The following is a 16,142-nucleotide window of genomic DNA, read 5'->3' as shown; positions in this document are numbered from 1 at the left end:
GGCCCCGCCCCCGGCCTGTGGCCCCGCCCCGGAGCGGGAGGAGGAAAGGGAAACAGCCGGAGCGGAAAGCAGAGTAGCAGAAAGAGTATAAGAGCGGATGGGGCAGAGAGGATGCGACACAGGCGGCCGAGCGGCAGAGGATGAGCGCGGGGCTGGGAGCAGAAAGCGGAGCAGTAGATTGGAAGGGGTGCAGAGTGCAGAGCAGATGAGGACGGGAGCAGAAAGCAGAGAAACAGATGGGGCAGGGAGCACAGGGCTGAGAGCAGAAAGCAGAGTCGCAGATGAGGCAGGGAGCACGGAGTAGGGAACAGAAAGCAGAACAGCAGATCGGACTGGCAGGGAGTAGAAAACAGAGCTGCAGATCAGGTACAGGCATTCAAGTGGCAGCAGAGAGACTACAGGATTAAACTACAGTGCATCTCCCAAAACCGCTGGTCCCCACTGCTGTAGGGCTTCGCAGAGACCGTCTGGCAGAACTGAACCCAGTTGGCTGCCGGGGTGACTTCTCCTTCACGTTCCTGGCCTGCCTGCGCCGAGGCCTTTAAGGTGGTGGCCGTTTCGTCCTCACAGCAGCACGTGCAGCTGGGGATGAGAGTGTCACTGCACTTCCTCCCACTGTGGCATTACATGCGGCTCTCATTCTAGTCACAGTTCTGAGCACAGCGACACATTAGGTTAGCACTGCTTCATTTCTGATACAAGCTGAGACCTGGCCATCCATTTTTACAGGTGCAGTTCTTACTTACGGAACTTGTACTTGCAGCATGAATTTGCAGGTGCCACATTTAAGTACTCATTCCTTTTACTACCTGACTTGCGAGTGCAAGTCTGGAAGTTTGAGGTGGAAATACGCCAGTCATAACTGAACCAGCACGTGAGAAAATGCAGTGTCTCTAAAAGTGGCTGCAATGTTTTATTCTTCAGCAGTGTATGCAGCTGGGAAATGATGCCAGAAATGTCAAATGCCTGTGCCTTATGAGACAGCATAATCAAGTCCTTAAGTTTCTAGGCTTCTCCATCCTTGGAAAGTACATCTGTGGATTTGGGGGCCTGGGATGGAGACCTTGTCATCTCCAGTCCTTGGTCACTTGGGACTGGAAGAGTTGACCTGCAAAATGGTGTTCAATAGATGGTCTTGGAAAAAAGCTTTCCAGACACAAAAATGGTTCTTGGAGAAAGCAAAGAACCCTGGGCTCCCACATCACTGCTCAGTGTCTGATGAAGTGAGCTTCAGCTCACAAAAAGTTGTGCTACACCTCCCCACACCTTGGTTAGTTTATAAAATGCAAATCTACCCTGCCTTATTCCTGATCCCTATGACTGAAGGCTAAATCCACATATGGTTTTAAGGACTGTGAGGCACAATATCACAGTACTATGATTCCACCCCAGGGTTGACAGACATGTCTCCTGCCACTTGGGATTCTCAGCTGTGATATCTTTGTGGTGTTAGGTGCTTCAGCTGGGTCAGGCCTTTCACACCCCTCTCCCTTTTATTGTATGGCTAGAGCACTCAGCAGAGGACAAGAAACACAGATCCTGCTTCTCCTGCTGTGGTGTCAGGATTTGAAGCCACAGCTCCCATGAGAGCTTGCAGGGACTCCAGTGGGAAGTGCTCTCATTCTTGTTGGCTGAAGTTGTTCCACTTTGTCATATTTATTACTTAAATATTCTTTGGGCCAGGAAGAGCATCATAGTCTCATGATTTCAAGCCTTCAGCTGGGAGACTAGAATTCCAGTCCCCACTTCAATTAAATGTAGGTGCCTGAAGCAGTTTTAAGAGCAGAATTTGGGCGATTCCAGAGTTAGGCAGCAGCTGGGTGAATATTTTTAAGCTCCCAGTGGTGCCTAATATGGCAGCAAGGACTGATGTGCCTGTGTGGGTGTAGCATTGTGTGTTTGTCTATCACAGACATCATTATATGGTATAGAGGAAATAGTTCAATGTTGGTGGATTTGGTTTGTGCTACCCTGAAGCCCAACAATGGAAGGCAACCTGAACCAAGGGCTGCAGAACAAAAGAAAAACCCTGGCATGGCCAGACCATGGCCAGACATCCCAAAAAGTTGAAACTCCCCAAACCTGTTATAATGATTAAAAATAATCAAGCAATTTCTCTAAAAATGGACCAATGCACACATCTGAGTTTTTGCTCAGGTTGAAGGTATGGAGCACAAGAAACAGGTAGCACACCCCCATCTACATCCCCTCACATAAACCCCCAATAGAAATCAGTGGTATGTGACATGTATCACCAAGAATGCAGATCTGTACAGACGGTGCTTGGAGAACTGGAACTTTTTCCACCTACACTCAATCTTTTTCTCCTTTTGGCTGTTCCACTTGGCCTCTTATTTTTCCTAATTGCTTCTGTTCTTACTTTTCCCCCAATGAACTATTTTCATCAACAATGGGAGAATTATTTATTTACTTTTAGTAAGGAGGCTCCAGATGTGCACTATGGAGATTTTGTGCCTGGCTGTGATGGTAGAAAAAGATAATTCAGGTAGGGAGTGGCCAGTGCTTACCGCTACACGGTAATACATTTCTCCTCAGTTGCATTTCCAAACCACTATTCAGTATTAGTGTTTCTTCTCACTGCTATTCACTGTTTGCAAATACTCATGAAAACCAGTTAGTATTGTTTATGTTAATGTTTGCAGAATTTACATTTACAGTATTCATATGTGAGTACATGGGATTTTGTGTATGATTCATAGATTCATAGATTAAGGGTCGGAAGGGACCTAGTAGATCTTCTAGCCCGACCCCCCGCCAGGGCGGGAGAACAACAAAAAACCCCAAAATGATGAGGACTATTCACTGTGGATTATTCTTTTTAAAGAGTTTCAGTTTTTCTGTCAGGTCATGGAAACTACAGCTTACAAAGTAAGGCTACAAACAGATGTTGCATTTGTCCCAGGATAAGGTATTTTAACCCGGGGCTGCATGCAGTCGTTGAGAAGTCCATGCTCATTGTCCCAGGATAAATCCTAAAAATGTGCATGGGACAAGAAATATTAACAGTTTATACTGGGACATTGCAAAATGCATTTAAATGGTTATCCTGGGATTGCATCACTGAATCAAAGGCAGAAAAGTGGCAGTGCATTCAGCTGCTTACTAAAACCTGATTGGAAGTGAGATGCCAGTCTTGGGATATATCTGTTCCAGGACAAACACAGGCACAACTTGCCCAGAGGCAAATGCAATGTTTCTTCCTATCCCAAGTGACCAGTTGCACCCTGTGAATAGCAAATACCCAAACTGAACAGCTTGCAAACCACATGCAGGCTGAAAATTGCGGCTGTAAATTATTAATAAATAGATTTTCCGAATAGGATTAGTTCACAAATTATTTGCAAATGAAAAAAAGGAGCAACATATGTTCTCATCAGAGAGTTTAGCCAGCTGTAGTTTTGACAGAATTCTTCAGCAGGAAGAAAAATCTAAATGTGCTATTTACACATATGCAAATTCTTTGTAATCTAGCGGGGAGGTTTGGATAGCAAAACAATGTGCCTATCATCTGCTAGGCTGTTTGTTCAATTAGTGTAATATTTTAGATTTTTACTGAGCTTGGTCTATTTAAACAGAATGATGCAGAAGAACTAGCTAAGGTCTCTTCTGTCTCATAAATCTCTGTGAGTCTAAGAATGCAGGTATTTTTTGAGGTTCTTAATAGATAACCACACTGCAGAACGATACATGCCTTCAGCTACTTTCAGTGTATTTTAAGAAACACATGAAACTGCTAGATGACTCACAGCATAGCAGTCCCATTAATGCATTTGAACATAAAAAGCATATGTCAAAAAAGGGTTTTCCCAGGGGCTACATTTTCCCTTTTTACAGGAATATGATTCTATTAAAGGACTTGGGATTGTTTATACGCAATGCACCTTCTCTTTCAAAACATGCTAGTTTATTTTCACTATTTTCTGGATGAAATATGCCTATCTGACAATCAGATTTTTTTTCTAATTCTTGGCCCTTTCCAGATTTCATTTGGTTTATAGGATTTTGCTTCGGGAGAGAGAACTTTCTGTATCGGCAACAATGTAATGCAATATGATATTTTTGGCAGGGAGGGTCGATATGCATATGAACATTTTATACATGAGCAATAACTTTAATTCATCCAGTGGTGTATGTTCACATATATACTGCTTATTTTAGATACTAGTCAGACAGTCAAAGGCACACATATTTATGTTAATGTTTGCAGAATTTACATTTACCATATTCACATGTGAGATTTTGTGTATGATGATGATGAGGAGGAGGACTATTCACCATGGGTCACCCTTTTTAAAGAGTTTCAGTTTTTCTATCAGGTCATGGAAACTATAGCTTGCACAAGAGGTGCGAGTACAATAGGTGAGTTAAAGATTTTAACCAATAGCTAAGGCATGCTCATGCCTTTGGCCCCAATCCTGGAAAGCAGTTCAGTCAGAACTGTACAGAGAAGCACTGAGCTCTATAATCCTGTTAAGGAGAGAGACTTTATTGAGCACCCATTTGATTTGATTTTTACAACTCTTCTCCTTCCTTGCTCCTACTCTTCTTTATTGCTTCTTGTGACCTGCACTTGCACAGATTAGTCCTTAGTCTTGCAAACAGCCCATACCAGCAAATGCAACTGCATCAGAATTAAACCTTAGGTCTGCAAGGACTTATGCCTGTGGGCAAGACCCAGGCAGACACCCTTGGCCACCTAAAATGGTATTTAGATGCCTAATTCCAAAAATCATTTCAAGGAACACCTGTTCAGTAGCTAGCTAACTTTGGAGGTACCTACATTCATTCAGCAACCTGACATAAGCTTCAGGCTATGCACATGCCTGTCCCAGTCAGAGCAGGCAGGTGCCACACCTCCTCCTAAATCTCTTGAGGTGTATTCCGTGTGTTTAAAGCACACTCAACACACACCAGCAACAGCGAGTTCATCAGAAAACGCAGTACGCACAACTAGTGATGGTGGTACCCAGCTTTTGGACAGTAGCATACTGCTTATAGTACTGACCTAGGAAATGAGAAACTTGGTACACAGGCCTTCTTCAGCCAGAGGGGAGTTAAAACCGCATCTCCCACATTTCAAGAGAGTTCTTACCACCAGGTTATAAGACTGTTGGGGTAGGGATACCCTCTATGCCTCTTATTGAAGCTGGCGTTGTGGGGCAGCCAAGAGTTAAAGAGTTAAGGGGCTAGGAGAACAAATAAGAAAAAACATTGGGCTCCCCACTACAGAAATGATATGGACAAATTGGAGAAAGTCCAGTGGAGGGCAACAAAAATGGTTCACGGGCTGGGGCACAAGACTTCTGAGGAGATGATGAGGGGACTGGGCTTATGTAGTGTAGAGAAAAGAAGACTTGCGGGGAGTTTAATAGCAGCCTTCAACTCCCTGAAGGGGGGGGGTCCAAAAAGAATGGAGCTGGACTGCTCTCAGTGGTGGCAGAGGACAGAACAAGGAACGATGGTTTGAAGTTGCAGCAAGAAACATTTAGGTTAGATATTAGGAAAAACTCTCGCGAGAAACGTAGTTAAACACTGAAACAAGTTACTCAGGGTGGGTGTGGAATCTCCATCTTTGGGGGTTAAGAGCCGGTTAGACAAAGTGTTGGCTGGGATGATCTAGGGGCTGGTCCTGCTTTGAGCAGGGGGTTGGAGTAGATGACGTCCTGATGTCCCTTCCAAGCCTAATGTTCCATGATCCTGTGTAGCCTGGAGGTTCTCAGAATAGTCCTTAAGAACAGCCTAAGAGAGGAACAGCTTGGTGACAGCTCACTGAGCAGGACTGTATTTTCCCGGTGGGGTATATGGAGCGGTGACATAAGAAACATCTCTTTGCTGAGGTATTCTGAGCAATGAGATGACTCAGGCACATGTAGGGTGAAGCAGCAGAACTCTAGCAAACAGCTTTTGATTTTATAAAGGAGGGAACATGACTGACTGACTAAAAACCTGTCAGGCAGTATCTAAAAGCAGTCATAAAATCAGAAATAAAAGCAGCATTTCCAGAAATCTGTTGGCCCTGCAGTCTGCAATAATTCGCAAGTGCTCTTATGTCACATGTTGTTCTTCACACATCATTCATTTGAATTCCTCTCATGCTTAGTCATTTGAACAGACCCCTGCTGTCAGGCTCACAAGCTACCACCGAAGTCCACTGCTAGGCAAGAGATACCATCACCTGCTGCTACCGCTGAGAAGCACATTGCTAGGTTGGTTCATTAAACAGTGAACACTGACACACCTTTTTATGCTTTCTTAACCCCCAGCTTGCTGTAATCTGCAAACTTGCTGAGGGTGCACTCCATCCCATCTTCCAGGTTGTTGTCATAACTCCTTTTCTGTAGGTTAAACTGATACAAAGGAACTACAAGTTCTGCACCCCCTCTGCACACACACACAGCAAGCCATAAGGATGGTGGGGAGCATTTGGGGATGGGTCAGATGAGTGGCTTTGGTGGTCCTTGTGCCCCTCTGTCCCTCTGCTGTAGAGTGGGTAGGGGCAAGATATGAAGATACTCCAGGACTGCTGCAGTTGGCAACAGAGGCTAAATTGGTCCCAAATAGGTCAGTGATTAATTTAACTCCAACTGCATCTATGACGACTCCCAATCAATGTATTTAATGTTTTGCATCTCAAGATGGGTAATACTGCATACCACATCAGTGCCAGAGCATTTGAAAACTGAAGGGGTTACTACTAGGGAAAGATGCTGACTTTGTGGATTTGTTTTGCAGCCTGAGCCCTGGAGTAATTAAATGCTATTATGAGCCAGACATACAGGTTTGTGTGCTCAAATAGGGGCATTTGTGCACTAAAACCTGTCATGCATGCCCTTTGCAAACGCACAGCATTACGATTGGCCAACCCCACTCTGTAATGGACACTTAAGGACAGTCCTAGCTCCAGCAGGGTCACAGTCCAAGGGCATTACCTGTCCATCAGGACTGAATCTTGCCCTGAGAGGGGTCATTAGCAGAGCGCAGCATCTATCTGAACAGGAGCACCTTGCATGACTTGCAACCAGCTTGGAGATTTTACTGACCAGTGAATGCCTGAGCTGAGTGCTGGGAGAGGCCTGGCTAGTAAAGTGGGTTCAGAGCAGTGACAAGGTGGGGAAGGTTCTTTCAACACATCAGTGAGTAGATTTTTTCTCCATGTATTTTTATTAAAATACTTGTTCTCTGCTTTGGGGCTTATCTTTTCTGGCTTTATTTCTTGTGCCGGCAAGATTCCAACTAAGAGTGTGGAGAGATCTGCCTGGTTATTAGTGCTGCCTCTAGCCCTCCCCTTCCCTGTTGTGTTATTTTATTTCTTTACAGGAATTTCTGTCATGTAGCATTCATATGCCCGCTTATCTAGGTCTCATCCTCTCTGCCCTCACCTACATGCTTCTATGATGTATCAGCCTTATATCCACAGATACTCAAAAACTGTTTCAAGCAAACTGAGTCCCCACTTCCTTTAACTAGAACAGCTTTAGACAATGAGTATTCCACAACCACCTCTCCCTCTCGCTTCTCAGATGCTTGAGACACATTATTAAAGTAACCAGATCTGTCTCATGGGATTCCCAGAGTAAAGCTAAATTAGACCAGGCCACTTAAGTGTTATAAATATCCTGTCTGTCAATGGAAGAAATGAGGGAAAAAAAAGTAGTTATCAGCCAAAAAACCTGCACCATACAAATGTTTTAGCTACTATTAAACTGCCAGGCAAAACCAGAAGTAAAATATCTTTCCTTTTACATGTTGCTTCATGCTTTGGGATGATGATTTAACCCGTAATAGTTTTAAAGAATCAGTAAATTAAATGCAGCAAAAATACTATATTCCACTATGAGTGTGTCAAACTCACCTGTACGCATGGACTGGACACCGATGTGGCAATGGTAGTGGGGCAGGCAAGAGCATGGGGTTAAAGCAGCCATTCCTTTACCCCGCCTCCCCCCACCACTGACATGTCTCCAAAGGGGCTTTGAGCCCCACATTTTGGAGGCGGGTCACACCCCCATTCATCCTGCCTACAATTCCCAGCCACACTAGGAGCACGTGAGCCAGACGACATGGCTCTATGGGCTGGATCTAGCCTTCAGGCTGTACATCTGACACCTCTGCTTTATTACATTGGCCATTTTTTGGCCCTGTTTGTAAGAATTTGTGAAGGTCAAACAACTGTGAATTCACAGTTTGTTCAGTAATCTTTGGGCGAGGGTGAGACTTCTCATGACTTCTTCTAAAACAGAAAAGGGCCTGCAAATCATAACTTACATCCCTGACCAGCCTGAAGCTTTACACATGAGTGCCAGAATGAATAATAGATTTTATGCAGAAACACAATTTGAAGTACATTAGAGGAAAATAAAGTGAAAGCCTAAAACTGAAGTGGTAATGACATTCTGGTGTGTTCCCATGAGCCTTCCTAGAAGTGCTAGGGATAGTATTGGCAGGAAATCTGAATAGTTGCTTGTGGAAAGATAATTGTTACCAAATTAAAATGATGCAGTCTTATGAACTGTATCTTCTGACTTTGCTTGCTCCTTTCTTTTTTTAAAGCATGAAGGCTTCTTCTGTTATGTGATGTCTCTTTGAATGCTCAAATTGGAAGTTCAGGTTTTAAACCTCAAATCTTATTTTTGCTTCAAAAGTCAATTGCATAAGTTAACAGTGAATGAGTGTCACTCAATTTTCCTTGCGGCCAAGATGGTATTATTCATATTGAAATTGCAAGCACAAACTTCCTCTGGTATATTCCCTGTGCAATTTAATTTGCACGCATGCTTTCAGCCTCTCCTTTTTGCTTTTTTGGAATAACATGAACAGAGTCAGTTAGAGCAAGCTGCCTATTTCAGGACCTGATCCTGTAAAGACTTACACACACCCCATAGCTTTAAGCACTGTGAGTGAAATACTGTCCCTTCAAATCCTGTACCCATTAAAGTGAACAGCAAAGTTCCTATTGACTTCACTGGATACAGAATTTCAAGCAGTAAGCAGTCCCTTTGAAGACAATGAAACTATTCATGCTGCATATAGCTAAACACATCCATGAGTCTTTACCATCTTTTCCTGTAATTTGTCTGCTTAGTACTCGCTCTATCACCATTTACCTTTGATATTTACTGAATGGTGACTCAGAATCTGGTGGCAGAGTCTCCCATCCGGATGCATGATTCCTTTCTGAGGATTTAGAAAAAATTCTGTCTTTGATTATAGTATTAAAATATTTTCATAATAATTCATATTTTGTAAACAGAAATATTATTTTCTCACAGCTAGATCCTATTTCATCTATTAGGCATCCAAATGTCCCTTAGATTTCTCAGTGTAAGGTTATTCCATTCACCTGAGCCCCTGAAAAATTGGTAACACATCTGCTTTTGTAGCATGTCTTCATCATAGCCTTCAGACTATGTCACAAAAAGTGTTGAGGAGGACCAGGACCCATCCACTTCTTGCATTAAAGGTTTTCAGGGGCTTCAGTAAGGTGGAATAGGGTTTGTACTGACACTCAATGGCTAGCTACAGACAGTCAAAAAAGACTGAGGCTTAATCAATTCAATCTTTGCAGGTCAGCCTAAGATCCACAGATTAAACTGAAACAGACGTGAACAGACATTTACCTTTGATACAGGATATGCAGCCACGTTTCTGCAGTGGCTCAGGCCAGAAGCTGGGAGGCACCAGAACACAGCTCTCTGCTTATGTGTTCACTTCCTCTTCCTGCTGCCCCTGAGGATTTGCAGTCCAGAATTACAGCAGCAGGACCCTGCAGGGTTGCTCATCACTTCTTCCTGCTTCCAGGTGCCTCTGGGATTTGTAGTCCACAGTTGCAGCCAGCAGTACGTTTGAGTGGGGGTTTGCTTGGGTGGAAGGCAGTCCCATGCCCTGCAGACTGGGCTGTATCCCCAGCTGGGCTTGCCCCCCCGCCATCAGTCAGCCCTCACTACTCCAGCTAGGGAACAGAGGGGTAGATAGGGCAAGCCCTGCTCTCTGGAGCAGACAGCCCTCCCTAGACCAGCCTAGCCCAGGGCTGGAAAGCATGCTGGGGGACTGTGATTTAACTTGAACCAAGAAGGGGCCTGGGACAGAAATTTTATAAATCAGTTTGACCCAAATCAGTTAAACCTGATACTACATTCAATCAGGTTTATCTTAAACCAGATTCAGCCATTTTGAAACTGGTTTATGTGCACTGAGCTTGTGTTCTGTTACAGGTTTAAACCAGTTTCTGATCACTTAAACCAGTTTGTTGCATAACTTCTGTCCCTAGTCATAACATCCACGCAGGTGCCTAGTGAGCAAAATAGGAACCAGCCCACAGAGTTTACATACAACAGCTTGGTATTTGAACAAGGGCCAAATTCAGTTTGGCCCTTGTTTCAAATACCTGTATGTGTCCCAGTACCTAAAATCTAAGCATCTTGGCCCAGGAGAGCAATCCAATTTGGCCAGATTTAGGTGCCTGGGATCTCTGTACAGTAAATGGAAAGCCTTAGGTGACTTAGTGTAAACACCTGCGCACTTTATATAGAAAATGGAAAGAGGCATTGCCTCTAAAGAACAATGCAGAAAGTCTGGAGGCACTTAAGGGCAGTGAGAACTCCCTTCTCACTTCACAGCAGGGTCCCTAATCACCAGGGGACACCCTCTTGTTGATGGCACTCCCCTGGGAGAAGGGAGTCCTGGCTTCTGGTCCCTGCTGTCAGGCTTATTTTTGTTAACCAATGAATCTCTAATGCAACCTATACAGAGTCCTGGCAGGACTGGAACCTAGGACTCATCCCGTCCATGGAAACATAGTAACCACTGACTTGCACAGGCAGGCTCTCTCTTGCTCTCTCTATCCCATTGTTGGCTACCAGCGCCTCAGTTTCAAGGGGAGAGGGAGAGTGCCCTCACTCAGCCTATTCTACAGCTAGGTGGTTGTAGAAGGCAGTGTGAGAACTAGGTTCAAATCGCATCACAGCTTGCAAAATCCTGGAATGGAGGTCTCCAGCATCGGAACTGTGATTGCCTAGTACTTTTTGGGTGAGTGCTCTCATCATTGTTATTTTTAGCTAAATTCAGTACAGTCAGCGTGAATTAAGCGTACTCAAAGTAGTGTTAGGGATCGGGTCCCTCCTCCCCAGCATCAAACTGGACTGCAGTGGAGCTTAGGAACAGCTAGGTTCCTACATGATCAAACCAGTTGCTTCTGCATGGAGTCTAGGTGTCTACAGAAAGTTTTAGACCAAAATGTAGGCATCGCTCAAGCCTGCTGAGTTTTGTGGCTTGCAGAGCAGGGCCAAACTGGATCATTCTTTGGAACTCGGGTGCTTAAATCCTGCCTAAGTCCTACTTAGGCACTTCTGAAGCTATACTGGATTGGGCTCTACATTTGTATTGGGAACACGACACCATCTATTTAAAAATTACTGACTAAAGAGTAAAAGGAAGAAAAAGAGCACAGGACTCTTATAGTTGTGCTGCTCTGACAGTGTGTGTGGGGGAGAGGCTTTTTAATTACAGCAGCTCCGAGAGCCATGCTAATTAAAGTGCCCAAAGCATCACGTGTATTAGCATCCCCATGCTGAAAAATGGTGGTGGGGTGCTTTGAACTAAAGCTCGTTGATTAATTAAGCCTGCTCTGACATGCTGTAATTACAGTGCGTAGGAACAGCCTCCCTGCACATGTATAGGCACTCACAGTTCTGTAACACTTTTCATTTAGAGGCACCTCAGCAGGAAGATGCCCTTCAGTTTATGCTATTGCATGTTACCATTACTGAAATGGAGCTATGAAGAGAGAACATAGCTCCACAAACCACCATAAGACTAGTCAGCAAGTCTTTGCCTACTGGAGGAGATATACATACACTTAAAACTCAAATAAAATTTATTTAGGAAAACAGTAAATTCCTAAGTTAACATATCAGCAACGATACCAGGACTTGTAACCTCTACTGTGGAATGACATAAAATATTAATGACCACAGATAGTTCAAACCTCTCTCTAGGTATGAAGCCATTATTATGACAATAAAGAGGAAGAGTTACACTTACAAGACTTACATCTACTGAGTTACACATACCACTTCCTGCGGCACCTGTATTTGCGTTAAGCATTTCCAAGGAAGCACTGCTCTGGCCTGGCACTTTTTAATCTTCCAAGCTGTATGAGATCACAGCCCAAGATGGGTAATGAGGAATATATCTGTAGTTCAGAGGAAACTGTGCTCCTTTTAACACAAGTGTGCAATTATTTTTTATCTCTGTGAAAAGATCCTGCATAATTCATAAATACACTTCATGAACTCCACTTACTTGAAAGCCTCAGAGACAAGGGTGGATTAATGAACAGACCCCCTGGGGCACCAGGGGCAGCATGGCCCAGGTAGGCATCCTGGCTGCAGGCATCTGGAGCAGGCAGCACACATTTCCTCCTCTTCAGCTGGGCCAGGGTCAAGGGCTAGGGGAAGGCATGGGGCTCCCTGCAGGTGGCGGTAGCTTCCCAGGGCCCTCTGCTGCCATGAGGCACCATGGGTGGTCCCACTTCTGCTCTCTCCTGCCATAGGTGAGTGGAACAGCCCCACTCTATTGGGGCCAGCAGAGGGGTGGGTGGGCAGCAGGGGGTGGTGCAGAGCCCATGCCCCCCAACCTGGCCTTGGCCCTGGCTCATCCTGCAGCACTGGTGGACTGCAGCCCCGGCGGTGTGACACCCGCTGGATGGAAGCACCAGGCTGGGCCAGGGCTGCTTTCACCTTAGTGGCATTTCACATCCCCTGGCTCAGCTTGGACATGCCGAAGAGGCCAGGCAGACCCAGCCGCAGCCCCCTGGCAGATGCAGAGGGAACCTGCCCTTGCCTGGTGAAGGGCCCCCAGTTTTCTGTTTGCCCAGGGCCCCAATAAATCTTAATCCATCACTGTTCAGAGGCAGTCCCTAAGTTTAAAGTGGGGAATTCTGTTTAATTGGAGAATCTTTCTAAGAGCAAGAACTTCAGGGCACCACTGAAAACAGTACTGCAGGACTTCTTTTGCCTGGTTTTCTAGACCAGACTTTCCTATAAGTACTTGAGGCCTGGTCCCAATGACTGTAGTAAGTGAAAGGTGCTCAGCACCTCTCAGAGTCAGACCCCTGACACACAGATCCCTTCCTTTCTTCCTGAACCAGGTTTGAAAGCACATACTTTTAGGACTTTTCTGTATCAGAAAAGGCCCAAATTTGATTCTCTTTCCCCAAATTACTTGATGTCAAACCATGAGATAAAAATACTGTGAGTCTTTAAAATGTACATGTTTACATATGATATCTTATGGCCAAAACAGATTAAGATTTGAAACTTAAATTGCAGTTAAGTTTCCATTTCTATGAATCATAGAGATCAGCTTATTTATAACAAACACTTCATTCTTATGTTTTAATTCTTTGAAGCTATTTTCTACTAAGGGTGGGGGGGAGGAGTATTTCTGCATAACCCAGACCACATCAGAATAAGTGGCTTACCTACTTTGCCTATTCTACTAAATTATTCCAAAAAAGCTTCTTGTAAATGAAAGCAGAAAGAACAATTAATAACACCTCCTGCCATATTTATGCAACAGTCTGAATTCCTTGTAAGCTGTAGATTGCAGTTCTGGGCTGCACTCTGGCTACTCCGGGCAGCTCCCCCAGCACCAACCAGCTCTGAGCATTGTGAACCAGATGCCAAGAGAATTCTCTTTGTGCAGGAATGCATTGGAGCTGCCATCAGGCGTTCTTCTGCCACCCTGCTCATCTCACAACTTGCATGAACATGACTGGGATACATCCACAATGAGCTCTTGGTATTGTTGACAGGTGGTGTATGTTAGAGTGGTCTTCAGGCTGCTCTAACCTACATCTAGGGAATATCCCAGTGCCTAGCAGTGTCCAGATTGGGAAAGTATAAAAGACACCCCTACACTTAACTTACACAGCTGTGCCAAGTGCTGATCAAGCTTTTAGTATTGCAATATCCACCAGAACATTACAGACAAGTATCAATAGAAATAGCAAACCATCCATTCTATACTCATCCCTCAAAAGAAATAGAGAACTATTCATTCTACACCATCAAGGGCAAAGACTAGCTCTCAGTATTGCTCAGCAGAGTTCAATAACTTAACACTGAGAAATTCACTGATCCCATTAGGAGCTCTAGGCATGTGATGAAATGACATGAGTTGAGCTCAACCACACAGCTCAGAGAATGCAATTCACACAAAGACAGCAATTAGTGTAGGCAATCTGTTTTAGCAATGGGAAATCTATGTAATGTATAATTGATTTTTATCGTATTTATATATTGTGGTCAGTAGTCCTGATGTGTTTTGATCAAATATAATTCAGGACACTGCTCTTACAGTGAGGTACTGGCTATTCTTATAAAGAGGTTTCTCAGCTTACAAGAGCAACCAGCATCAGTATAAATAGAAATGTTTCTAAAGACATCATCTGTAATGGCCATTAAAGGGAGGAAAATATCACTCCCAGCATTTTCCATTTACTTTGCTTGAAAAGTGAAAGGATTTCAGAATTTATAGGCTGTGCTTTGTACTTGCTATTCAAGTCGTCTGACTGCACAGACACTGCCCTACCCAAGCTAAAGGAGGAAAACAAGGAAAATCAGCCATTGTGAGGCAAGAATGTGCCCATTCAAAAATACTTTCCACTTATCTGTGCAAGTGGGTGCTGAAACACTTGTTTTCTTTTTCCTTAAATGCTGTGTTTCAGGTTTGCTTTGCTATTTTTCACATCTCTAGCTGCCTAACTCAGGCATTTTACATATCATATGTTAAGTCCCTGACCCAGAGATAGGATGAGCACCTGCTACTCCTACTAAGGTTCTCCACATCTCTAGATCTAGACCAAACTCCTTCGAAGTCTGGGAAACAAATGTAATTGAGAGAGTGATCCCTAGTTAAGAAGCACCCATTGGAACAGAAATGTGTTGAACTGATGAAGAATATCAGCGTATCACTATGTTAATGGGACAAGACCAGAGCAAACCAGATCATACTCTGGTGCATATTAGAACTAGGTTTACCCTGCCGCTGGCCTCCATTTTGTGCGCATAAATTATTCAGAGTAGAATTCTGATACTGTAATTTATATTTCTGAAGAGTCAAAATTCCTTGTCTGCAGACATGTGCAAGGATCTAGACATCTACCTGACCTGAATTTGGGGTGATAAGTTGTTAGCTTCAACTGTATGCACAATTTTGCACCAGAAAGAAGAGGCCTGATGAATTCCAGGGTTAAAGCTGGGCCCATAAAGCGCAGTGGTTATGCGAGTGAATCAAAAACATTTCTACAGACTTTCAAATCAGTATTTCTCAGAGATTTTTTTCTTTTTCAGAGTGCCATAGTCAATCTAACCACAGATCAAAAATGAAAGGAAAAAGGTAAGACAGTTTAGGGATTCAGGGCAGTCATGTAGGCCAGCATGCTTTCTGCATATCATGGAGAATTACACAGACTTCACAGGAAATTTCTGTAAAGTGCTGTAAATGTGGAAAGTATTCTGTTAATGGCAAGTTTTATCTCCTATTTTAGGTTTGAAATTCATTTTTAGATTAATATGCATTAATTATGCAATTACACATTGAATACAGAGCAGATGAAGAACTATTTGAATTAATAAAACTTTGTAAAGCTGATATTACATAGCAACTAAATATGCCCCTATGAATAGTGTCACTAACACATATACACATATTGTCACTAACACATATACACACACTAACACACAATATAACACATAGTCTCATATCTGCTAACTTTATACACTTTAAGGGGGACTTGCTATGTAGTTATTATCTATGCACTTTGTGGATGAAACCTGATTTGTAAATAAACCCATTCCCTTCACCTAAAACAATAATGTGAACCTGCTTGGGATTTCTACATACAAACAATCTCAAAGAAATACCTTTGCACACCAGAAGCAGAGCAGAAATAAGGGCCAGAGCCTGCAATTAATAATGAGAATTGGGAAAGAGCCTCAGATGTGACTAGTCATTTTGCCTCCTCAAATTCAAGATGCAGATGTTCGGCCCTGAGGAAGCCCTAGGTGTATACCCGAAACAGGAGACATCCAATTTACTTGTGAATATCTTGGCCATGG

The sequence above is a fragment of the Gavialis gangeticus genome, unplaced genomic scaffold (genome assembly GCF_001723915.1).
Source record: "Gavialis gangeticus isolate Ggan-Ray unplaced genomic scaffold, GavGan_comp1, whole genome shotgun sequence".
Taxonomy (NCBI): Eukaryota; Metazoa; Chordata; order Crocodylia; family Gavialidae; genus Gavialis; species Gavialis gangeticus.
Note: the sequence above shows the minus strand (reverse complement) of the source record.